Source organism: Atractosteus spatula, chromosome 1, assembly GCF_055471065.1.
Source record: "Atractosteus spatula isolate fAtrSpa1 chromosome 1, fAtrSpa1.hap1, whole genome shotgun sequence".
NCBI classification, from domain to species: domain Eukaryota; kingdom Metazoa; phylum Chordata; class Actinopteri; order Semionotiformes; family Lepisosteidae; genus Atractosteus; species Atractosteus spatula.
The window spans coordinates 4413220-4439379 of NC_142706.1; positions in this window are offsets into that span (position 1 = coordinate 4413220).

The following is a 26160-nucleotide window of genomic DNA, read 5'->3' on the forward strand; positions in this document are numbered from 1 at the left end:
TTGGCCTATGTCCTTTCCTTTATACAGGGAGTCCAAAAACGGGAAAAAAAAGACTTCTCTCATGTGACACTAGCTGTAATTACAAAGAAAGAGCCCAGACACAATCCAGAATCAGAACCTCCCCAATGTCAGTGATTTTCTTGCTTATGTAATTCACATCAGAGAATCCTGCTGTGTGTTTACTATTATTGTAATTGTTATCATTAATAATAAACTAATTGCCTTGTTTAAATTCTTGCAGTTCCCTATTATTATTTTAATTTTCACAATCTTGAAGTACTGCTTCTGACATTATTAGTCATTAACAATATAAATGCCCACACATGAACAGATAATTTTTTAATTAAACACTATAATTAAAAACCTTAAGATTAGAAATAACATTACTCTAAACACCTCCATATTTGTTGAATATACTTAGACACCCGTTCTGTTTACTTCACCATACCTTCATAATCAGACCTCTTCAAAAATTTCTGCACTGAATTGAATTACCTAATTATGCAGAACCCATACAGTGAAAGGATAAAAAAAAATATATTTAAAAAAAATCCTACTGTGATGAAGCCACTAGGGTGTGACCTCTGTGATAACTGACTCTAATAATTAAAACTTTTCTAACTTAGTAAAAGCAGTTTTCTTAGCCTTCCAGAATAGTTATTTCAGCTGCTTTTGTGCTCATCAGATTCATCTGAGCTGGAGGTTGAGGGGGGGGGGGGGAGGTTTGGCAGCAAAGGACTTTTTCTTTCAGTTCTTTTTCTTCATAAACCATCATTGCAAAATGAGCAATGGAGATGCACACATGAAATGTTAATCTTTTATTAGGCATCGTGACTGGAACACTTCATTTACAGTTGGTGATTACACAGCGTCAGGATGTCCATAGAGAATGTCATGGGATATTATAAGACGGGTTGTGTGTATGTCGGAACTGAATAAAAAAACTATCCACAAAAGCAGATTATTTTTCCTTTTCCATCACAAGTGGTGCAAGTTATACCTAAGATACTGATCAAGTGCACTTAATTAATTGTGCCTCGTGTTTCTATAAAAAGCTACCAAGTGGATAGTGGATATTAGATATGACTCATCCCATGGCAGTTTGGTTACAGCTATCATGAGAGCTTTATTTTATTTTTAAAACAAACTCAATAAGCATTCAATGATAAAAAGCTGAATGTGAAATATGCATGCAAAATACATCCAGTCCAGTGGGGATGGTAGAACTCATTAAAAGAACATGATGAAGTTGCTAAATGCAATTTATTACACTTTTAAAAAATTCGGTTGAATTGCATTGCTTATATTTAAACAGCATAAATAAAAAAAATCATTTTATTTTAGTTATACCGAATTTCATAAAAAAATATTTTGTCATGCTCAGTTTAGATCATTCCATATTGTGGCAGGTTCAGGGGAACAACAATCACATTGGTAACATTGCAAACAATAAACTGAAAGAGCTGTGAAGTCATTTCAAAATGAAGACATCTGCATGCTCTTCTTACATTAGCCATTTATGTACACAGGAAGATATGATGAGAAAATGATTTAAGTGTCTGATTCCATGCTACACTGATATGTTCCCAGATTTGCTTCAGGCTTCAAGAATTGGTCTACTTGTTCTGAGGGTTGGATGGCTGTAAATATAAAGGTGTTCAGAAAAAACACCATTGTATCTTTGCCCATGGAAAATGAGCAGCATTTTACACATGCAAGAGAATCAACCTCAACAGGTTAGATGCACAGGTGTAATGTAATGTTCTGCATTTACAGTAGATGGTTATGCAGAATGCTAGACGTATAAAGTAATCTTTATGTGCCAGAATAATATAAGGACTTTCCAAAGCAGAAATGATGCAATATATGTTAAAATTTTAAATTAAAATATTTTAATCTTAACATCATTATATATGTTTTCTAGTAATTTAGGAGGTTGCCTGATTAAAAAAAATGTTACTGCATATAAAAAACCTGCTGTATCTGAGATGGCACTGTTTTTGAACTACAGTCAAAATTGAAGAATTTAGGGGTAATATTTAATCTTGGCTTGACATTCGACCCTCATGTGCAGAATATTGTAAAAATATTCTTCCATCTCATCTCAGAAATATTGCCAGACTGCATTCTACTGTACTGTACGTTGTCTTTTACTATGACTGAAACAGAAAACCTGGTCAACACATTTGTCTTTTTTAAAATTCCATTCTGCAATGCCCTATTCACTGGGGTCTCTAAATCCACACTGAACAAACTTCAGTACAGTATGTCCAGAATTCGGCAGCCAGAGTCCTGACCAGGTCACGTGCAAGTGATCACATTATGCCTGTCTTGGAGTCCTTGCACTGGCTTCCTATAGGCTTCAAAATTCTCATGCCCACTTACAGCATAAGGCACTACATGGCTTGGTATCACATTACCTATCTACTGTAACTTATCATCTGTCTATGTCACACCTCACAACCTTTGTTCATCTGACTGTGGTCTTCTTTACTGTACTGTATGTGCCCCAAGCTCAATTACATTCTCCTGTTATGCCCCAAAGCTCAGGAATTCTATCCTCAAGTGTATCATTGAGTTACCTACCCTGTGTGCATTTAAATCTAGACTCAAAACCTTTCTTTTGCAAGGAGGCTTTTATGTAATTAATGTCTGTGTCTTCTCCATCTTCTAAAGACCGTGTACTGTACTGTTTCTCCTGCTGCACCTGAATCGTCTTTTTTATATGCTTATTTCGTAATTTGCTATTGTTATAATTGTTTTGTTTTTACTGTTTTGTAACACCTACTGTAAAGTGCTTTCAGATGCTTCTTTTAAAGATGTTTTATAACATGGAGTTTATTATTATTTTTTATTAGATATACTTTTTCACAAAATGTTATTCAGACCTAATACTGTACATGCAGTACTAAATATTGTATTTGCTAAATAAAATACTGATACATAAAATATGCAAGACTAAATAATGCAGATCAGAGACTGCATTATTTATTCCTAAAGATAGTAATTTTATATATAGGATATCCATAGGATATTATAAAAAATGACCTTTTACAATGAATTGTAGACCAACCAGAGTGACTGGAAACTGAGGAAAGAAGTGTACAAGAAACAAGATTTCTCTAAATGTACCTTTTAAAAAGAGGGAATCCTGTGCATGCTCATTTCTGAACATCATTTTGATGAAACTGACTATTATCTTTTTTCTTGTATCAGCTCCATTTCCTTTTTGACAGTGTCTGGATTATGTCTTCAGTGCCTTCATTCCATCTCATTGTTTAGCATGAGGGAGTCAGATTGGAGTGGCTTTGCTCATACTTCTTTTTGGTGGCATGATACTTATTACCTGCATCTGTTAAGGAAAACACGGAGGGATGATTCCATCACCTGAATTATCTGCAATACAATACTCCATCCAGACATGCTGTGCCACGATCTATTAAAAGGGACAACTATTTACAGTGTAATATCTGATTCCTTACAGTATATAGAGTCTGTGTATGCTTGATCAGAGATGGTGTTTCTTCAAAATTGGAATTCATTTATGTTTTTTCTTTAAATAAAGTCACACACATTGTGTAAACTGCCTGATCACATTCAGCTTCATTTATACATGTTGCTATCAGTTCCTCAGCTGGGATTTGAAGAACATAAAAAAAAAACATCCTATAGCATCTCAACCTGTCAGGAGTGGAATTTGAAATTGTGTATCATAAATGTTTTGATACTGAAGTATTAATAGGATAATTCATTGAAATTCCAATACTATTAGGCTTGATCTGAAGATCTTGTCTTTTTCACTGCAGTGTCTTCACAATATGCAATGTTAAATTGCTTATGAAAGTATTGCAAAAGATTGGCTTGGGACAGTGCAATACTGTATCATGATAAGCACATGGCACGAGAGAAGCAGAGTGTTGATAGGTGGACACTTGGGAACACTGCTTCGGAGCAGTATGCCCACTACCCACATGTGCAGGGCTACAGTATGTACTGTAAATTGACCTGATGCACAACGAAAAACTGCCTGAGGTTTACTTTTTACAAAATGATATATTTGTAAAGCTAAAAGGCAGTACTTATAATGTTGTATGTGAATAATGTAAAAACATAGAAATATTTTGTTTAGATCTGGTGAAGAAAACCTTATTCAAATTCTAACTTTATGTGCAGAAAAAAGGGCCCTTGTTCAATGATAATGTTTCCAGTGGGTGAAATTGGAATCATGCAAGACGGAAAATGACTGTGGGACCTGGTGGTGCCTGATGCTTCTTTTTGTCCGGTACTGCTTAGTCAATCATACAATTTTAAGGAAATAATCCTGCTCTTTGCCCTCTCATACACATGCTCCTCAAATCCATCTATGATGCCTGACATTTGTGTTGTCCAGTTCAGCTCAGCGAATTCTGATGAGTCCCTAGTTTCATTAAAATGGGGAAAGTGGGCCATTGGTGGACCTGACAACCACCAATAATCCACATTGTCTGAAGGATTATTCAATCAAAGTAATACAATTAAGATGGTTCTGTAATTTCTCTCTGTATATTTTTACATGATTCTAGTTTCACCTGCTGTATGAATACTTCAAACTTGAAAATGTTGCATTTTCTGCCTCTATTTATGTCAGATTGCAATCTTTTCTCCTGTGAAGAGATGGTTAATTCAACTAGTTTTGGTAAACTCAATCTACCCAAGGTTCAGCCAATATTAAATAAGAAAATTGTGCATTACTGTAACAATCAGTAATTAACATTTAATTAATTAAACATTTAGGAATTAACATGCAGGAATTTAACAGGAATAAAATGAAAACTTTGACCAAATGTCATCTGAAATAAAAATGTAAAATACAAGACGATTGTTGTCACTTCAGACATTGATCATTTCTTAAACAGAGGATGGGTGAAAATTATGGTAATAGTTACATGTGGTTAGAGCTGACAAATAAATCAGATATCCCTATTACAAGAAAGGGCAGCTAAATTAAAAAAAGATTTGTAAAATCTCCTTTTTTCCCACTTTCTAGTTAATACAGCAACAATACTACTGTACCTACCCACTAGCTTTCAAATCTTATCAAGATTAAAACCGTCTAAATATTTTCAGGCTCTGTTTTCTTCAAAGGTTTTGTAAATTAAATAATGCTTATGTGTAAAATAGGATACCCTCCCTAAATCTTATTATGAGCTGCACTTAGATGTCAGTCTTTGCCATTTGAAGACCTCTATTATGGAAACAAACCAAAAACACCAAAGATAATTCTTTCTATAAATGAGGACAATGAACTGAACATTTTCTGACCTAGTAAAAACATTAATGAAAAATTAGATTAATTAATTGAAAAAAATGGCAAAGGAGATCACTCGTGGCATCTCAAATAAGGGAACTGGTGTGTAAATTGAGATATATGTATTCACCCAGTGGAGCTTTGAATGGAAATGAGAGAAACAGTGCTGGTACAGTCTTAACAACTCTATTTCTCTCTCTCCTCTCGAGAATCAAGAAGAAGAGAATACATTTTAAAAAATACATCACATTTTATCTAATTATCCTCTTGAATTTTTGAGAATAATGTCCGTGATGTCTACAAGTGAATGCTTAGCTGTTGTAGAAATTCAATGGTAAGAGTATTAATCAGTGTCAGGCAAGCTAAGAGCACACAGGAATATTAATATAAATAGATCAGGTTTATTCGGACAAAGAGCACTTCCCTGTGATCCTTTATGATAAGTGGCTTTTATCAATTTTTAATTATCTGGAAACTGAAAAAGCAAACGGTAATTTGTATGTCATAGTATATAGGCCTTGTAAAGGTCACACTGAGCACTATATTAATTCACTGCCTTAATGCACTAGCTTTTTAACTCTAGGCTCCCCTTAAATCTAACCCATACTTAAGGGACTAAAAGTAATTCAGTTTTGATGGTTGAGATGGTCTCTTGCGGAATGAGCTCAGACGATTTTGTTTAAAGTTCTATGATCTTATGCATCACTGAAACCATATAGGGACATTTGTATAAATTCCCAAGAAGTGGGAAGATTGAGAAAATTGTTCCCTTTAATAAAGGTGAAAGGTGAACTCTGAACTGGATGACTGCATACTCAAAGAGAGAGGGAGAAATAGTTATAGGGCTATGTTTTAACTCGTCATCACAAAATCTGTCAAATACAGTAGTAGTGTGATGGTAAGTTGTTTGGTACTTTACCTACCAATCATAGTTGAAACCAAACAGATGTAAAAATCCAAATTAATATTAATTCACTTTTTTCTCAAATTGAGTCATATTTCTAACAAGTGCAAAATGTCTGATATGATTGACATCTTTTAAATTACAGTATATCGCCACTTTTGAGTTAGATTATCAGTCATTATTGTGATACAAATGTACAGAAGGTATGTACTGTGTTGCCAGAAAGTTATTTTCTGTCACCGATATCTATGTAGTAAAATTAAAATAATAATTAATGTCTTTATTTCTCTGACCCACTGGAAGACAATATGTGATAAAAGCAGCAACTCAAAAATGTGACCAATCAAATGTTTTTCAGTTCACATTTGCTTTACAACAGAAATGAAAAACAATCATAACTCATAAACACCAATTACTGAATTATCTCATTATTTACTAGATTCAATTGGTTTCAGATTCAACAAGACAAGAAACTTCTCATACACTCACGCATGAAATCTGTAAATGAACAACAAACATTTTAAATCCATCAAAATCATCATAGATAAACAGTCTAAGATGCTTCACTCTAGTTAAAGACTGGTTTCAAAAACATACTTCCACACCATATACCACAAATTCCTTTATGTTTTGTGTCTGAGTTACTTTCAAAGAAACAGTTCTTTTCTTTCATTGCTCTAGTGGTACACTCAACAATAAAGAAAATATAAAAAACAAAAAAGTTAACATAATCTACACTAATGCATAAGTTTATTATTTACCACACTGAAAACTGATATAATGTGGATTCATCAATTTTGTAAACAACTTGCACCTAAAGAAAATAGTCTTTATCTAAGATAGCTTAAACTACTGTATAGACACAGAAATAACTCGACATACAGTATGTATTTTTTATTTTAGCATAAAACTGCCCTGAAATGTATATGGAAAGTATAGTGACTATCACAAAAAGTGTAAATTACTTAATATTACAAAAAAATATTTTTTCTTCATGCAACTGTTTCTCACAGAAGTACTTTAAAATCAAACTAGATAATTCCTGCATTTTATTTTCTATAAAAGCTGGGGGAATATAACCCAATGTGACAAATGAAAATTAGTGCAATGCTGCTTTGTACAGCTTGCAAGAAAACAAGCTTCCCCAGTATAATATAGTTTTTCTTTCCAACATACTGTATATGATAATGGGCTGTTGAGTGGGTTCTCTCTTTGAGAAATGTTCCTCACTATAATGTAGCCATAGCTGTATGATCTCACTGTATCTCTTTGTGTTATGATCATTAGACATTTTTTTGTGCTGATCTCTCTTTGAATATTAAATAGTAGAGTTATAGAATTGTAAAAATGGAAATCTGTTTTGTACTGTATTTGCAATTCATACATTTTATTTTCTGTCCAACTTATTATACCCTTGTTTAACATTCAATAGACTTCCCTAACCTGAAAACCCATAGATAGACAATTTGATTTAACAATACAAACATACTTTAAATACTCTATAAATCATTTATACTGTAGATTATGTAGCCTTGGGATATATAAGAGATATGGTTGGCTTGTGTGTGAATGAAAAAAATAATGAAGCATTCTTGTTCACGTTGTTAAAAAGCCAGATGACCTTTAGGATAATGAAGATGTGTTTTAAAGGCTAGAACAATTCTGGTGACACTATCAGCACTTTCGGACAGCTCTCTGGTGCAGCGCATTGCATGATACAGAAAGATACAAAACGACACGAGAAGCAGTCATGCTGGCTTTGCTTTTGAAGCAGGTCCCTGAAAAGGTCACCTTTAATTGTTAAAAATATTTTTTAAAAACTCTGTAGATTTGTACTCTGTAGAACAAATGTTGCATTATCTACCATCTACAGTGCAGCACAGATCTATTCCTTATTTTATAATAGATTAATAAGCATATCTGTGTTTCTCTAAACTTTGGACCCTTTTAATTCCTGCTATTACTGTATACTTGATCCAGGGAGGCATAGTGTAGTGGGTAGGCATCTCTTTATTATAACTGACAGGTTGTGGGTTCAAGTCCCTGCTGTAGGCACTGTGGTTGTACCTTGAGTGGGGCTAATTCATTGAGGTGTTTTACCCCTGTTGCACAGGTATGAGAGGGGACCAGCATAGCTGGGGCTAATCCCTGCGATGGACTGACATCCCTATCAGGAGGTGGAGTCATGTGCTCTGGCCTGCTTTGGGAACGGGCTTTGCCTTTTTACTATGACAACTGCAAGGAACAGTCTACAGAGGGACAGCAAAGGTGCAAAACACATGTACGTATGTTGTATATTCCCTTGGAACTTTTTCGCTTTTTGTTCTACCTGCCTATCTATCTGTCCCAATCTTCCTGAAATACCTTCTTTATGGAACCTAGCACTCTTTCTAGTACCCATGACCATGTCAATGACACCAGTCAGCCTCTGAAACACTTCCAGTTCCTTACAAGGCAAAATGCTGATTTTCCAAACCAAATGAATGGTGACTTGTCTGAACTCAAAGACTAGATGGGCAGAATGACCTCCTCACATTTATATGTACTCTTACAATATATTCCTATGTAATTGCCTACATTTGCCTAATTACGTAAAATATTAAACAGGTCACAGGACAAAGGTAACACTGTTTATGTGACCTCGTTCCAGGTCAAAACAGTTCATAATTTGGTTGACGCCACCAAATAGCAAATTTGCCCCAAAATTCTTCTAGTTTAAACAACTGACAAATCACAGGGAATAACAGTCTGGGATGGAAAGGTTAATGGCTTTCTACAGCCTTGTCAATGTCCCAAAGTGAATGAGTGTGGCAGGGATTTTATGAAGAGTGTGTTCATCTGCAAGACATAGTCCAGATTTCAAGTCTGAGACTTGAGGTGTCTGATAACATCACACTCAAGACAAATGAAGGGAATTATATTAAGAAACATTAAACTCATTCTTTAAACTTGTCTTCATGGTCAATTAAATTAACATTTCTTATTAACAACTAATCCTTTATGATCTATTAAAATGCAAGATAATTTCAACGTCCATTGCAAGTTTTCGTCATTCTGTATCTTTATCAATCATTTTATAAATTATGGGGTAATTGCCCGTAATAATTAGCTAATTGTTAAAAAACAGTATTGCTTGGCATTTAACCAGAACCTACTGGGTGTATGACTAAAGGACAGAGATTAAGCAATTTTAATCTTGCAAACACTTGGATTGATATTTGACTATCCCTAATTATAACTAATAATGTATGCAAAATTAGACACAGAAGCACTTTTACTCAGACAGGCCAAAGTAAGCAGATAATGATTTTTTAATGATAGTTTAAAACTAGTTGTTGACAGAAGTTATGATACTGTTACAGTTATGTAGGTGTTGCAAATGTCACTACTAATTTCTCTTTGTCCTGTAGAGCTGCACAAGTTCACAGTATAAGTTTTAATTCAGTAATCATTTTGCCGGGAATCCTCCACTTGCTTAAAAGAACAAACATGGCACTGGTCGATCACCTCAAGATAACAGAGCACCTAACAGAATGTGATGGAGGAGCTGAAGAAAGGTATCAAACTAAATTGCTTTCCCTTTCAAACTACAGTGGAGACATTGGGCTGGATCACACATCATTAAGAGTATATTTCATAAATACCCTGGCATCCTGGCCAAATTTAGCATTTGCCTGTACCAATCCTGGCCTCCTAATAATTCCCATCTATGAATTGGCTTCATCACTTTATTCGCCTCCTCACTGATAGCTGATGTGTGGTGAGAGTACTGGTGCACTATGGCTGCCATCACATCATCCAGGTGGGGCTGCACATTGGTGGTGGTGGAGGGGATCCCCATTACCTGTAAACCGCTTTGAGTGGAGTGTCCAGAAAAGTGCTATATAAGAGTAAGCAATTATTACTATTAATTATAGATTCTCAAATAGAGAGGTCTTCTGCAGTTAACAAAAAACATTCCTGCATCTTCTTTGATAAACTAGTTGAGATTGATAGATGCAGGAGAAGAAGTAGATGATGCCACAGTGATGGAATAAAGACTGTCAGGATGGGATAGTCCCATCTGATTCTCCTTATCTCCTGAAGTGGTAGTGGCAGAGGAAGGAGCAGGCGGGCTGTGGTGCCAACACACTGAACACATCTGCATGAGAAATCTGGGATTGCCTTTTAATTGCTATCGGTATCAGTAACACTTACCCTTTGGAAGAATACGAATGTGAAGAAAGTAAACCCCGGTATTTAGGCCACCCAGGCTGAGATAAATGAGGGCTATATAATCATTTCTCTACTGATATTTATGAGGAAAGATTAGCTGAGGATAAACAGGAGGAGCCTGGACTCTTTGTCTTGTTGAGGTTTTTGCAACCAGAATCCTGCAAAGTGGCTGCAAAACCATGGAGGTCATCTGTAAGCTAACGTCAATGTCAACCTTGTGGAAATCCTCGACTTGCACTTTGCAATGTACTAATTCTTCTATTAATGGGGATTTGGCATTCCTGTATGTTCTACAGGGACTGTTTATGCACAGTTACAGAAGGTAGCTGTCTGTACTGGGTTACAGTACAATTAAGAGTTGATGAATATCAATTACAAAATGCTTTACAATATGCTGTATTTAGTGCTTTGGGTACTTCAAACATTCTCAGGCCACTGTGTCTGCTTGTTCATAATAACAATGCTACAGTATGTCTGAAACGGTAGTTACTGTATGTAATGCTATAATGCTTCATGTCACAGACAAGAGCTGTGAAAAACACTGGGATACAAATTCATACAAGGAATAACTGTCCAGTTTTGATGTCAACAAAACAAAGCAAGAACCACACAACCAGTGTGTATAAATCCACTTACTGTATGTGCATTGTAGCATTTTGGAAAAAAAACTGAATGCCTACTGTATATCGTTAAATTATTTGAAATGAACTTTTTTGATGAATGTATGTCTACAAGATCGCAACTGCAGGATGTCACAAAGCTGAGACTATAACTCATTCTTTTGAGGAGATTAATATTGACCTACTGTAATTTAATGGCCTGTTCAGGGTCTTGTCCTCAAACCCAGAACATCTCTGGGAAGAAAAGGAGCAGTGAATATGGTGAAATCTCTGAAGCTAACTTAGAAACTGCAGGAGTATTGCATTGTATTCCTCTGTATACCTAAGGTTATGAATGAATCTGTTAACTACACATACAGGTACTACTGTCTTTTGTTACATTGGCAATTTTCATATATATTTAGGAAAGTTTGTATATACAGTACACAATATACTCTATATGCTGTATATATGTATATGCTGTGTTTATATACAGTATCTTATTCTTGTATTATAACCAAAGAGGAACTCATTGATGTTTTGAGTCACATGAACAGTTCTTTAATTTCCTGCTTCAGCTGTTCTACTACATGTCTGTTGCAATGTTGGCTGTATTCAAATCAGTAAGAGCATGTAATTTTTTAAAGTGTTTCAGCCCTATAAAAAAAACATTTCAGTAAAAGCCTTATTAAATAATGATTAAAATAAGCACAACATTTAACCAAAATTAATTTGCCATTCTAATTAAAGTCTAAGATAATCAAATTAGTTTTAAATAGTGGAATTCATTAATCTGTTTGTGTATGAATTTGTGTTGATAGACTGCGACTCTTTGAATCTTTATTCAGCCATTTATATTTACTTCCTTGACTGCTTTTTGTCAGCATGCACTCCTCGACTGTTTATTGAGGGATACTATGAAATAATTGCATAAGAGCTGTGATACACACATTTTAGTGTGGGACAAAGTGCACAGGTCCTTATATCTAAGGAAAAACAACAACTAACTGATTAATATATTCCTAATTGGGCAGTGTGATGAAGTCACCACTAATCCAGCCCGTATATTGGGTCAGAATGCATCTTTGCTGTAGTCCCCTGAATTTTAAAATAGAGCAGTCTGCATCCACACACAGTCAGTCAGGATGAGATCTGAGCCCTATCCATGCAGAAAATTTCCAGATGTCAATGTGCACAGCATGGGGAGGGGTTACTTTGCTTGGGCGATGTGTTAGCAGATGCCTTCCAGCGTGCGGAAAAAAAAGAACAACAACAAACTTGGTTCACCCAACTGTGCACATCTCTAAGCTCCACCGCTGACCCTGAAGTGATTCAGGAAGGGCTTTACAGCTCCAGGTACTTATGTTTCTTTCCAGTTGGAGACAGTGCCACTTTACTCATATTTGCATGAACTTGCATGTAATTGTGTGGGCCATTAAACTGACGGCGGTACTTTGCTCAGTATTACACACTGAAACACATTCAATTTCTTTCAATCCAATTATTAATTATGTAGTGATAATTTGTTAACCTATTTCAGTATAATATTGTGAAAGATTGTGATAGTGCTAGGTCTCACATAGTCTTCTTACACTTCTCCTTACCCTCTCTGGAGTACAAAATGACAAAATGTGCTACGCTGTATCAGTAAGAAATGTGCACTTGTAAGTCTGAACATGCAAAGTTGATATGCAAATACCTGTATGTTCATTGATTTTACTCACACTATAACGACATCTTGGCCCAGTAAAGAAATCATACAATCAAGGCGATTTAAATTTTGCTGGGTGCCAAATTATGCACCCCCGAATGGAGAAATCTACATTTTTATTTGTGAAAGCTTCCAATAAAGCTTTAGAAGGTTCTGAGAAGCCCACTCTGAGCCAAATATTATTTCAAGGGATGACAATATGGCTGACAATAAACTTAATGACTCAAGGGAACCCTCTGCCAGACTGATGATACCCTCAAGGGGACCCCCACAGTCTGCCAAGTGCACTCCAAGATGACTACCCGCAAAATATATGTCATTCTGTTAGATGTCTGGAACGTAGCTGGCAGAAAAATATCAGAAGATATTGCCGGGGTCATTTAGGATGCATCTATCAACCACTGCCAGACTGCAGTGGTACTTTCAGTTGACAGGAAACATCTATACCTCACCCAGACCAAGTCAGATGTAATGAGAGCCAACAAAATCTTCTGCGCAGTAACACCTACTGTACAGTAGGGTTGCTAACACAAGTGAGTAAGGAATCATTTCTACTGCAATGAGAATCGTAAAGCCAAAATAATGGGATTAGTTAGAAATTGCATTGAACTACTTTTTTTATTTATTTATGTACCGTTTAATTATACAAGATCAAGACAACATGAACTATTTCAATATCAGTGTTGCGTTGCCAGTTCCACTGCATTGGAAGCGAGGACAGTAGAAGCCCTAGCAGAGGAGCCAAGTCCTCTTTAGATGTGAATCAAGGTTTTAGATTACCTCTCTCAAGGCTGCAGTCTAGCAGAGATGTGCAGATCAATATGCAACATTGTCTGGGAAGAAGTGTTGAGCTGCTACAGAACTACAGTAGTAGTGATTGGTGGCGAGCTGACTACATGGCACTGCATTTACAGTGTCTGATACTAAGACCTCAGATGTTGCCCTGTAGTGGGCTCAACCTGAAGTGACAACCTTCCAGCAGGACAATGCCAATCCTCGTGCTACTCATGTAACAACAGCTTTCTTGCAAGATGAGAATGTGACTGACCGTTAGTGTAACGATCGTCATCACTCCTGTAGAGGGCACTCCGACCCCTTTTGTATTTTAGAATCATTATTACGTGCACCTGCCCCCTGTCTGCAGATTACTATTTAAGTGTGGCGTTTCCGTGGCTCTCGGCTCAGCATCTGGAAGATGGACGCCCGGAACCCCGCCTACCAGCGAGTCCAGGAGAGACCCGACGGCATAGGCTTCAGAACAGCGTCCTGACCATTTGGATCCGGGGCTCAGAGCGCCTGGCCTTGTTATCCTTTTAACCTCTGTGTTCCTGTTAAAGTTCCCTCTTCCCGGGGATTTTAATCATCCTTCTCTTTGATGGACCTCCCGGTTTTGGATTATGGACTGCACCCCAGTTTCCCTTTTTGGCCTTCCCGTGTTGAAATTGTTCGCCTGCGCCATGCCGCCAGAGCACTGGATCACAGCTGTCAAACCCCCTGTCTGTCATCCTGTTCTGTTCCTGCTGTTTCTCCTGATGTTCTACTCCAGTCACTTCAGGATTATACCGTCTGCATAGGGTCCTAAACAACACATTCGGGAGTCAGAACCGGCTCCCATTACAATTAGGCCCTAAAAATGCCCTACTTTCCAGGCTGGAGCCTCTTTGAAAACGTATGGGATGAGCTGGGATGACGTGTAGAGAAGGAGCTAGAGTTGAGACACCGGTGAGGAGGCACAACATAGCCTCTGCCTGCACTTGTCACAGAGGTAAATTTTGAATTGTTGCCTCGTGTTGAATAAATGTTGATCAGCATAGTTAATTTACCTGTGTCATTTCACTTTATTAGGCTTCAGATGTTAAAACCCACATCCAGTCTATCCATTTATATAACCGCTTTATCCAGTTTAGGGTCATGGGAGTGCAGAGGGCATACACAGATACAAACAGGCACACACTCACACCAGAGATGATTTTCCCAGAACCCAATTTACATACCAGTATGTCTTTGGACTGCAGAAGAAAACTAGTACCTGGAAGAAACCCATGAGAACCTGGTGAGGATATACAAAATTCCATGTAATGTAGATAGCACCCTAGAAATTTAACCCAGGGCCTCAGTACTGTGAGGCAGCAATACTAACCACTGTGCCAGCCTGAAATCCACATGAGTATTTTAAATAGATAAAATAGAGAGAATGTATGTATCTTGTGACCCCCGTAGCCTCTTACAGAAATAACAAAAATATCATTTACATTTACCCGAGTGTAATTCAATGATAATTCCACATTTATTTCTGGAAAGAAGTTTGAAACTTCATACATTCTGTGTGATAAACAGGTCAATAGCATATTTAGAAACAGCATTAGCCTTTAAAATCTCTAAGTGAGGAAAGAACAAAATCAGTTACTGTATAGAAGTCTGACAAGAAAATATTCTGTAAACATAATCTTAACATTAGCTGCTGCGCTTTTGGTCCATAAAACTTAAAATTACATTTTCCTTCCATATACCTGAAGATGTAACCAAAAAACCCCAGTTACTGTATGTTTAGAATCCCATGATATTAATTCTAGATTTGTAGCTTGTTTGTTTATGGAATACCAGATAAGGTATCGTTACTAGTTTTCATGAGTTATGAAATGTGTTAAACCTCAGAGCAGAAGCTGCAAAAGTCTTCATTGGTGATATATAGACTTTAGTTATGTGACTTTAGTGATGATATACAGCATAACCTACTGTTTTGAAGTGTCTTTAAGAATCTAGATTCAATGGGTAACACCTGGCTAGTGTCAGCTTTTCCAGCTTCAAAGCAAGGGGCTGTTTGCCGAGATGTAGTTGTCCCAGATTCAGTGATGACAAATTGTAAAAATTACCTTGATTTCCCTTAGTTAATTTAGTTCTGGGTAACTGAAAAAGACGAGGTGAGAGTGAAGGATGGAGTGAAGGAGGAAAAAATACACAAGAGTCAAGAGAAGGGTAAGGTGAGAGCTCCTTGTCCAGATCACCCAGAAGGATTAGACAGGAGCTACTGTAGGTATTTGAACTTTGTTAAGAAAGCTTGATTTGCTGTGGTTTTTAGGGAACTCATATTTATTGTGTAAAGAATTATTGGCCATCACTTTATTGGCCATATACAATACAATCTCTTGTATTAGGAATTTGTCTTTTCACATACAGGTACCCCATATTGCTGTCCATGAGACACACAGACAGGAAGAGAAGCTTGGGGTCAGAACGCAGGGTCAGCCATTAATACGGCCCCCTAGAGCAGTTGGGGTTGAAGGCCTTGCTCAGGGGCCTAATGGAGGAGGATTCCTTTGGATATGAACTGGCAACCTTCCACCCACAGGTGCAGATCTTTAGCCACAGAGCCACCGCACGTTAAAAACAAGCTCTCTTATTTAGAAAGTGCATTTTTGGAATAGGAAGTTCTCATTCATTTTGCAGTATCTGTGTCTGCAGAGAGATCAATTTAACTGCACGTCGTATTCTGTTAATTTAGAAGGCAGCTTTTTCTTATTTTGACTCTTTTATGTATTATTTAAGAGATGAATACTTGGTATCAGTCCAGGGTTTTGAACGTTAGGCCTCTGGGATGCCTTACTTGTAAGTTTGGTAGCAGCATGGGTGTGTATGTTAATTTTATTTGTTGATAAGTGTATGTATTGTCATTGTTAATGAATATTACTGATAATGAATAATAAAGATTTGTTTAACCCAATGTGCCTGAATTATTACTCTTTTCACCAAAGCTGCACCAGAGAACAAAGAACTATCTAACTAAAGAACTGTGCCTCTAATTATACCGACTGATTGGGTATATTCTTGGCAAAATCTTTACAAGTTGAGGGTTATGATTATTTATTTTAATTATTGTTTCATCTGCTTGGTCAATTTCTGATATACATTACTTTCATAACCCCCATTTGTAAAACTACTAATAAGGTGTAAACATTGTCCTCAGAGCACGAACTGTGGGTACCTTTATTCTTAACCTACTGTATAACCTTCAAATTAGGTATGAACTAATGTACTGTAGATGTGGTATTGTGGAGATGCAGTACAAAATTCTTCATTAGTCACTAACTACAGAAATGTAATCTTTGTTGTATTTTACCCTAAACTTTAATTGAAATTGCAGGATAGAACTCCTATATTTCCTGTGAAACTTATACTTAGAGACCATTTTAGATAGTGACTTTATAAGAAATATACTGAGAGGCATTAAAAATGTCTTAAAAGCATTACAAATGCCTCCTAGAAATTTATGATTAACAAGCAGCCAGTAAGCCTTCAGCTGGACACAGATATTATTTCTTCAGAATGGGCGATGCAAATTCTTTAATAAAATCCAATTAGCAGTTAATACAGTACACATAGGAATAAGTGTAATAAGTAGCTTACAAAGTCTTATTCATTGTTTATAAATCATTTACAGAATATGAAGCACTTACAGTACATTCAAGTAAGTGATTAATACATGTTCACAATAAACTCATACTGGAATATTAATCTGAAATAAAAGTTAAACTTAATTTATCTTAGATCATAAAAATATTATAGATGTGAGGAGGAAATTCAGTTAATCCATTCTCCTTGGTTGGCTGCAATTAAGCAATTAATTCATCCAGGGATTTCATCCAACTGTTTCTTTAAAGAAGCCAAGGTATCAGCTTCAACGCCATACTGTAGCTAGGTAGCTTCTTCCAAAGAACTAACTCTTGTTCTCTGTTTTAAATGCACTTCCTTGTGCATCTCTGTGCTGTAGCTTCAAGTTGAAACTTAATGTTTGTATTGCTTCTTTGACTTCAAGTGCTTGATTATGGGAAGGCGGGAATATGAAGATGTTAACTCTCAGCATACTACTGTATGCACTTTTGATTTTTTGATTCCCAATTTTACTAGACTGTGCATTCACACGACAAACGTATCTCTCCGTTCCAGAATATAATCTCAAAGTTTGGAGTGGATAAGAAGACATATTATGCAATATGTTAGCAAAACAAGTCATTTGCTTATGTTCAGTGATGGGAAACTGCTAGTTTATCTTGACATGATATCCTCAGTCCCAAATAAAAAAAAACGATTGTCACAGTAAAAATTTTTAAACCCTGTCACTGTTGAATTTGAATATATCCAAGCAATGCTCGCATACTAGAATTCAGATTTACCCAACATCATAGATGAATGTCTCAGCTGTGATATTCAAGTGACCACAATAGTGCCATTGTATGTTTATGATAACATTTAACAGCAGGTGAGAGAACTGCAATTGCACTGATTGTTCATTTTGTCCACTTCATATATCTTTCGATTGTATTATGTGTAATTCATAATGTTCTTCTTCCTTTGTTCATAGTTTCTGAAAGTTATAATGTGACAATGGAAAGTCATATACAAATAACTTGAAATAAGGTGTTTAAGTTTTCCTTTTAACAAAAAGGAATTTTTAAACTGCTTACAGTATATACAGTACATCAATGTCTATTTTAGATTTCAAAACACCTCTGTCTCTGTAGTAAATATTTGATATTTTGTAATGATTGGGAACTGTTATGTAGTTCGGTACAGTAGGACCTCATTTTTGCCAATTACTGAAGAAAATGTTCTCTTTCATTGACAATCTTTTTTATGACCAAATATATGGCTTTCAAGGACAACATCGTTTCCATATAGATAAAGTAATGCAAAAAGAGACATGTATAATGTAATATTTTTAGTGAGGAACTGTTTTGGTGAGAATTCTTGGGAACTGTCCTTCAAATAAATTGTACAACGAAAGGGTTAAAATAAAAAATAGAGCACATCACACTCCAGCTGTGTCTAGCAAAGAAATTTACACAACATATTCTATAATAAATCATGTTTGGATTTCACTTTAATCTCTGAGGTAAGGTGTCATATTTAATAAGAGAAATGGGTATTGAAGAGAAGCAGCTGTGTGGATATTTGGTATAAAATTTTGTAAAACAAGCCTTTCCATTCTAGTCACAATGACCTCACAAAGTGATTAAAAAGTTTAAAACTTTGAAGAGCATTCTCGGACATGATATTACAACCCTTTACTAAGAACGTTCTTAGTAAATAGGTATATACACATACAGTATATAATTATTTATTCATTTTATTGAAAAAATAAAGAAACATGACTTATTTTCTAGCTTTCTGGGTCTCGCTGCTATACTTTTCATCAACATGTCTCCTCATGACTCTGCTGATTAGCAATTAAAAGAACGCTTATTCTGGCATTTTTCTCATGCAACTTCGGTTGTGCATCACCATCCTTTTTTGGTCCAGTTTCATTAGTTTCATGGCCTGCTGTGCTTCTTTCTGATTTAAGCAGTTTTGGTTTAAACTGGCCGTGGGTGTCAGGTTATTACCATAACCATGAAAATAAACAGTATCTTCAGAGTGTTTATAATATAAATAGAATGTATGTATAATGAAGAATGAAGGAAGAAAGCTGTGCCTTTTCCCACATGAAAATGCGGCAATATACAGTATATATATATCGATATTACAGTATTCAGCTCTAACCACCACTGTTACCCTTTAAGTACAAAACACTGAAAAAAGATTTCTAAACCAATTTCAAAGATTCCATCAGTAGTATAAAAAGAAGAATACATCACAGAACTCCACTTCATCTGACATTCGTACAACATTGTCGTGGCTGTGAAGGGTATCCTCTTATTGTTGATATCCTAAGCAGATGTAGAAAAATGTATTGCCGTATAGCTTTGTTCAGCTGTGCTTTCATGTATTAGAATTAAAATTTTCTAGAGCACCTAATTACTTTCGTAAGTAAATGCGTAAGTAAATTATTTTAGATCACATTCTACAGTTTTTGTGCTAGTAGAATATCCAGTAGAAATACAGCAGAATCACGATACAAGTCACAATACAATACAATCATAATACAAGTCAATGGAGCCCAAAGACATGAACTTAGAAGAAGCCAGACAGCTGCATCATTTGCAAATGTGGGAAGGCACAGAACCTGACTATTAGAGAAATTCTTCACAAAACTGCAGTTTAGAGAATAAACAGCATACAGTAACAACAGGCAGTGGATGTTGGCTGTCAGGAGGAGCACTGTGGCTCTGACTGGTGATGGTCTGCACTGACAGAAGAATACCTTGTACTGGGATGTCATTGTGTGGCCAAATGAAGGACTGCAATACTGTAGGTACTGTAGATACAACTTCTGGCTATTGGTAAGGGTCTTATGTTTATATTAATATTTTATAATAATTTTCTTTGGTTTCCATTATTTTGGTTTAACTTTATTTGACTATTGTACTATTAATTAGACTATTTTATTTTTGTATTATGTGGGTTCTCAGGCCAGTATTTCCAGGTCTTAAAATAAAAGTCACTTTCATTTTATATGAAAGTCAGTCCCCTGTGTGTCATCTGAAAATCCTTCATCTTCAGTTCTTGCCTGAACCTGAAAGGGCCAATGTAAGGATATGAAAGGGAAATGTTGAAAAGATATGTACTGTCAGGAGAAAGAAACAGCATTTTTGCTTTATCATCTTGAGGAATACATACAGATACTGTACAAACATTAACTTTATGCATTCAGGAAATATTGTTCTTCTGAAGTTTTTCTTGTGTGCTTTCTTTCTTCCTTTAACCCACATGTCTTTTATTTATGGCAGATTAAAAAAAAAATATCTGGCTTTGCTCAAATTAACCATTTACAGTCAAAGTTGACCCAACATATTTATACAAACATATACCATACGATATGTGTAAGACACTATTTCCTTATCTTTATGGATATGTAACTTGGAACAAGGACTTTAAGACAGATTATATGAAAAATTTAATCAATTATGGCATCAATTATATTTGCATTTTTTATACTTCAAATATATCTTTTTCTCTCAAAAACCTCCTTCATCATTTCCTTTGTGTCTTATATATACATAAGATCATTGTGTCGTATTTATATGGAGGGTATACTGTACATAAGATCATTCTTTCTTTGAAAAGCAAGTTACAGTATATTCAATACTTTCTGCCCAAAGCAAAAAAAAAAGTCAAAGCAACAAATGCATGTAATTGTGCAAAAAAGTAAAAATACTGCCTTTTAAAATTCAAATTCCAACCATAGTGTGTATATTGGCAATCATTCTCATAAATCATAGTTGATAATGCCTTTCCCCGAATGCACACGCACACTGATTGTCCTGGATACCCAAGAAGGTGTTACTTTTGTCCATTTTACTACAGGAAATATAAAATAAAAGCTGCTTAGCAGACCGGAATGACATTTATGGGTCAGGGTACACATTCAAATGCAAAGTATTTCCACTGCTAGACCACTGAATGGAAAACCCTGATCAGTGATCCTGAACAAACTATCGCACCTACAAGATCCATTCTCTCAGCCCAGCTATCCTGATAGCACAAGGGACTATTTTTTTAGTCTTTTAATAATGTTATACCCTTCAGTGAAAGTCTTTGTGAACAGTTTTAAATACTAAGATATATATTGCACATATACAGTAAATAGTACATATGTGTGTTACAGTCTGGGCAATTAAAGTATGCATCTACATTATATCCATGTTTATATGCCAGCATAATGAAAATGCATTCAATCAAGTTCTCCTGTATTCATTAAGAGGTTGAATAGAAATGGTAATACTGTATAACAAAGTAAAGACAGTAGCTTCAAATAAGTTTAAAATTAGCCAGGATGATTAATGAGCTTCTAAACAGCCTGTTGTATAAGCAAGTTGTGGAGGAATTTGCACAATTATTTTCTCAAGCACCATTCTTCTTTACTACAATTATAATCATATTTTATCAAACTCTTTCTCTTCTCTATTATGGAATGCTGTTTCCCATATACAGTACTATGTTTTTTGCCAAAAAATCCCTCAAATAAAGTCAACTCAATTTCCATATAATGTCATGGTTCTCCTAGTGCAGCAGTGGTTGAGAAGCTGGTTTTGTATGCTACACCACATAATTGGAAAAAATAAAAAAAATCTATTACACAGCAGTAAAGCAAAATGCGTTTGCACTGTACATTCTAATATTGTCCATACTACCCAGTTCCGGTTCTGGACAGCTGAGATGTCTCCTGGTTTTCTAGGCTGGCCCAAAGACCTGAGACAAACGGTTACATTGTTCCTGTTGAGCCAATCACAATGGAACAATGCCAGCTCGGGGGGAGCAGGACTGGACAACACAGGTTAATACACTGTTAATCCAGGTCTCCCAGAGTGATCAAGTTTCATTTATTTCCAGTGCATCCAACTCAGTTCGAAATAGGCAGAGCTGGGTTTAAATGTTTGCATTATGTCACATTCAACTAATATATAATTTTAATACTAGAATGTAATGCATTTCCAAATTCTTCTAGAACCCATCATGGGGCAGTTAGATACACTGGCGTATTCAGGCAACACTATATACAATATGGTGTAAGAGTACCATCCTCGTGTAAAGCTCCTTTTGTTACCATGCTTATAAAATTGTAATGGGCCTGTTCTAAGGATGGATGTTGCATCCTTAGAACTACTGTACATCCATCTTTAGACATTGTCTACCCAGGACATTTGGATCTTTTAACTGTGCTATAATTAATTTGCCTGGCAAAATTTGAATCTATGCCCAGACTGCATTTCTGCTTTGTTTTAAATGTTTAGTGTTATTCAATATACTGTACAGTATAGGCATTTCTCAGCAATCTAATAACTATACAGACGGTGAAGTAAATAATATTGCGACATGAGTGCAGGCCCTTAGATGTACAATAAGAGAAATTAAAAGTGATACCTAGTGTCATGATTTGCCAAATATTTCACATGGTATTGTGCAAGTAACTGGAAGGTTTATTAAACTAATTAGTAAGGCATGCACACCAAGTTGTCATTGGTAAATGTAATGCTAGGAAAAAAACATTTCATTCAGGACCGTAATTAATAACCAAGGGAGAAAAATCACTAGAGAGTTGAGCTGTGCATTAACTCAAGTGGCAAATGAAAATTTTATACAAAAGACAAAAAAAAATGGTCGGTAGTATATTGTGAGTATCTGTTGCATTCTTGAATCACATAACAGAATTATAATTCTGTCATTCAAAGGCAGAAAAAATAAAGAAAAAAGAGCACCACTAATAGAAACAACACACATTAGTACATGTACTGAAGAAAAACTGAAGAGATCGGATAACTGAGAATCCCTCTAATTAACTGGCTGCATTAGGATGCATTTGCTTGTTTGACTGTTACATGATCTTGATCGCTCTACAAAACAGTCTGTAAAAGTCCACAGGGGCTAAAAGCTGAGTCACAAATATTGATCTACAGAGCACTATCTTACTTGAGGAAACATTTATAAAAATCCTGTTTTTTTCAAATTAAATGATGCTGACTCTATCCATTAGCAAAAGTAAAATCACTTTGGTTATTTTTCTATGTCCTAGGAGAGCCGTGCATTATTTAAGTACTGTATATCTGTTCAGAAGTTTTTTAAAACCAATATTTTTGAATTGTTGATACTGTTCTTGAGATGTAATAAGCTTCTAGTGCTACTGAAAGAACATTTGCTGAACATACATAACTTGTATTAATTCACAAAGATTATTATCAGCATACATCTAAGGTCATAGCAAATATCAATTATTTATAGGTTGTATGGGAATGTATACTATCTCCTCCAGGAAAAAAATGGTTTATTTATTACAATAAAGGAGAAGGCTGAGAATTTTCTAAAGTCCTTTGGTTAAAATGACCTGCTTTAACTTTGCTGTTGCATTGCATTATTTTGTCTGGGATTTTTGTTGTAATAAATGTATGTTAAAACAATATATTTCAAAGGAACAATGCATTATTAATGTGGATTGAGCTTGCCCTAGGGCAGCAAAGGCATAAATGCTTCATTTAAATTCACTGCCCTTCCCGCAGTAATGTACATACTTTGGTATTGAGCAGTTCCCTGTGACAAAACTTTGTTTAACCTTATTATTTCCATTTCAAGTTTTTTTTTAAATGAAGTGACAAAAACAATATTTCATTGAATTTAAAAGTGTAAAAATAAATGTGATTGCATGATTATTGGATCTCCAGCGAATCGGTCCAGAGTGAAGAGAAGGCTTCTCAAGGAATTCCAAAGACAAATTCTCTGAAGATGTCATTGCACTACATTTTTTTTAATTCAAACACTCATTCCCTTGATGGGAAACACTAAATTTACTTCTAAGCCCCTCAGCAAGTTATTGCAAAATTAAGCAATAAATCATTTGCATTGGACTCTGAGAAGGGATAAATTATTGTGGAATTTCATTAATCAATATATTCTGTTTGCCTTTAATGTCTGTCTTTGACAGTAAATAATGTCAGCAAATTATGAATACAAAATACAGTACATACAATACATACATACAATCTACTCTTTTAAGAGTTTCTTACTTATAAGAATAACACAAAGCATACATGCATCACATCACAATGTACCTTATGGGGTCACGATTGGCATCCCTCCTACTAAGGGCGCTCTGACCCTTTCGTATTTTAGTTGATTATGTGCAGCTGCCTCCTGTTTAGGTTCACTTTTTAAACCTGGTGCTCTCGCTATTCCTGGCTCAGCATTGGGAGACGGACGCCCGGAAGCCCGCCTACCAGCGGGTCCAGGAGAGACCCGACAACACAGGCTTCACCACGGCCTCCTGACCCTCTGAGTACGGGGCTCCGAGCGCCTGGCCTCGTTACCTTGGTTTTATTCCCTATCCCGATCCGGATTTTACCTGTGTTTGTTTTGTCTTGGATGGATCCCCCGGTTTTGGACTTTGGACTGCGCCCCGGATTCCCCCTTTTGGACTGGCTGGACTGTTTGTCCTTGCCACGCCCCCCGAGCACCGGATCACCGATGTCACGCCCCCCATTGTCTGTCTACACGTCCAATCCTGCTGTACCTTCCCTGGATGTCCTTCTTCACTTACTTCCGGATTATACCGTCTGCATAGGGTCCTGAACTAAGCTTCGCGGAACCCTGGACCGGCTCCCGTTACATACAGTATGGTGGTGCAATAAAATACTTTTGAATCTCACTAATACAGGTTACCTGATATCTCACTTGGTAAAGCATTGAAAATGAGTTCAAACTTTTCCAGCCACGCAACACCAACCTGACCCATCAACACAGTGAGTTTAATTTGCACACTGAGAAGATTTTATCCTCCAACTTTCACAGAACTTCCACACTCAATTTAAAAGTAGTTTAATATTTTAGTACATTCTGTACTGTGCCTTATATACTGTACTGTAGTTTAATTAAAATTCAAATGGGTTGAGAAGCTATAAAATAAGAACTACTGTACATGTTCCATACCGCATTTCACAATTACTCCAATTAAAGGTGACATTCACCAATGAAGAACTCTATTTTTCCACAAACATTGAGTTAGGCTTTTGGAACCACCAAATTCATCATTGCAGGTTGATAAATATATCGACAGATAGTTATATTTTGATGCATGCTTTATTATACAACTGTCATGTTGCTGGACAAATTTAAGTCTTTACTAGCCCAATCAATTGGCCCCACAGGAAAGTTGTGACCATGTGAGTACATGTGAGATCCATTTAGTGGTGAAAAAAAATGTCATCTGATACTCAACAAGGCTCCTTAACACATCTGGGAGGTTTTTTCCTCTGGGTTTTACTGGACTATAACTGGATCCTTTTATGAGTTTTTTTACAATGCACCCTTTAATTTATGAAACAGAAGTTTGTCAATATCAAAATCACTCTATTGGTTAAAAAAGAATGTACCACTCCTTTTCATTTCTGCAAAACCTTCAATTTGTTATATAAAGCATGCTTTAAAAAACAATTGTTAGTATTTACTGAGGAATGTGAATTATGTATTACTTACTCTTTGAAATTGGTTTAAAGAGGAATATACTTACTAGAAATCAATGATAGCATGGCACTGCTAATTTATTACTTCACTTTGGTGAAACAGAATAATAGCTTGGGAATCCATCCTCTATACAGTAAAAGCTGCCATTAGGCTAATTTGATGGAACTGTATGCAAAGGTGATAAAAAACTAAAAGAAATCAATTGTATGAAAAACCTTTGTAAAACTGTAAAGATAAAGTGATCAACAGTTCCAGTAGTTGATTACAAATTATTTTATGCCAATAAAAGGGCCAGACAGAAACACGCTATAATGCACATTAAAGAAGATAAACACAGGAAACATTGACAAAAACAACCTTCAGTGTTCATGACGTTTCCAACAAAGACTTTGTAATTAAACATCCTCATTGAAAGTGTTTGTGCGATCGTAATTAAGTATTTAAATCTTAAATTGATGGGAAGACTCAGAATTCTCTTGTGGTCTCTGTTGGTGAAAAAGTGTAACTACATTTAACCAGCCTGAAGCAAAATCCTGTGCAGCTAGCTGTCTTTGTTGAG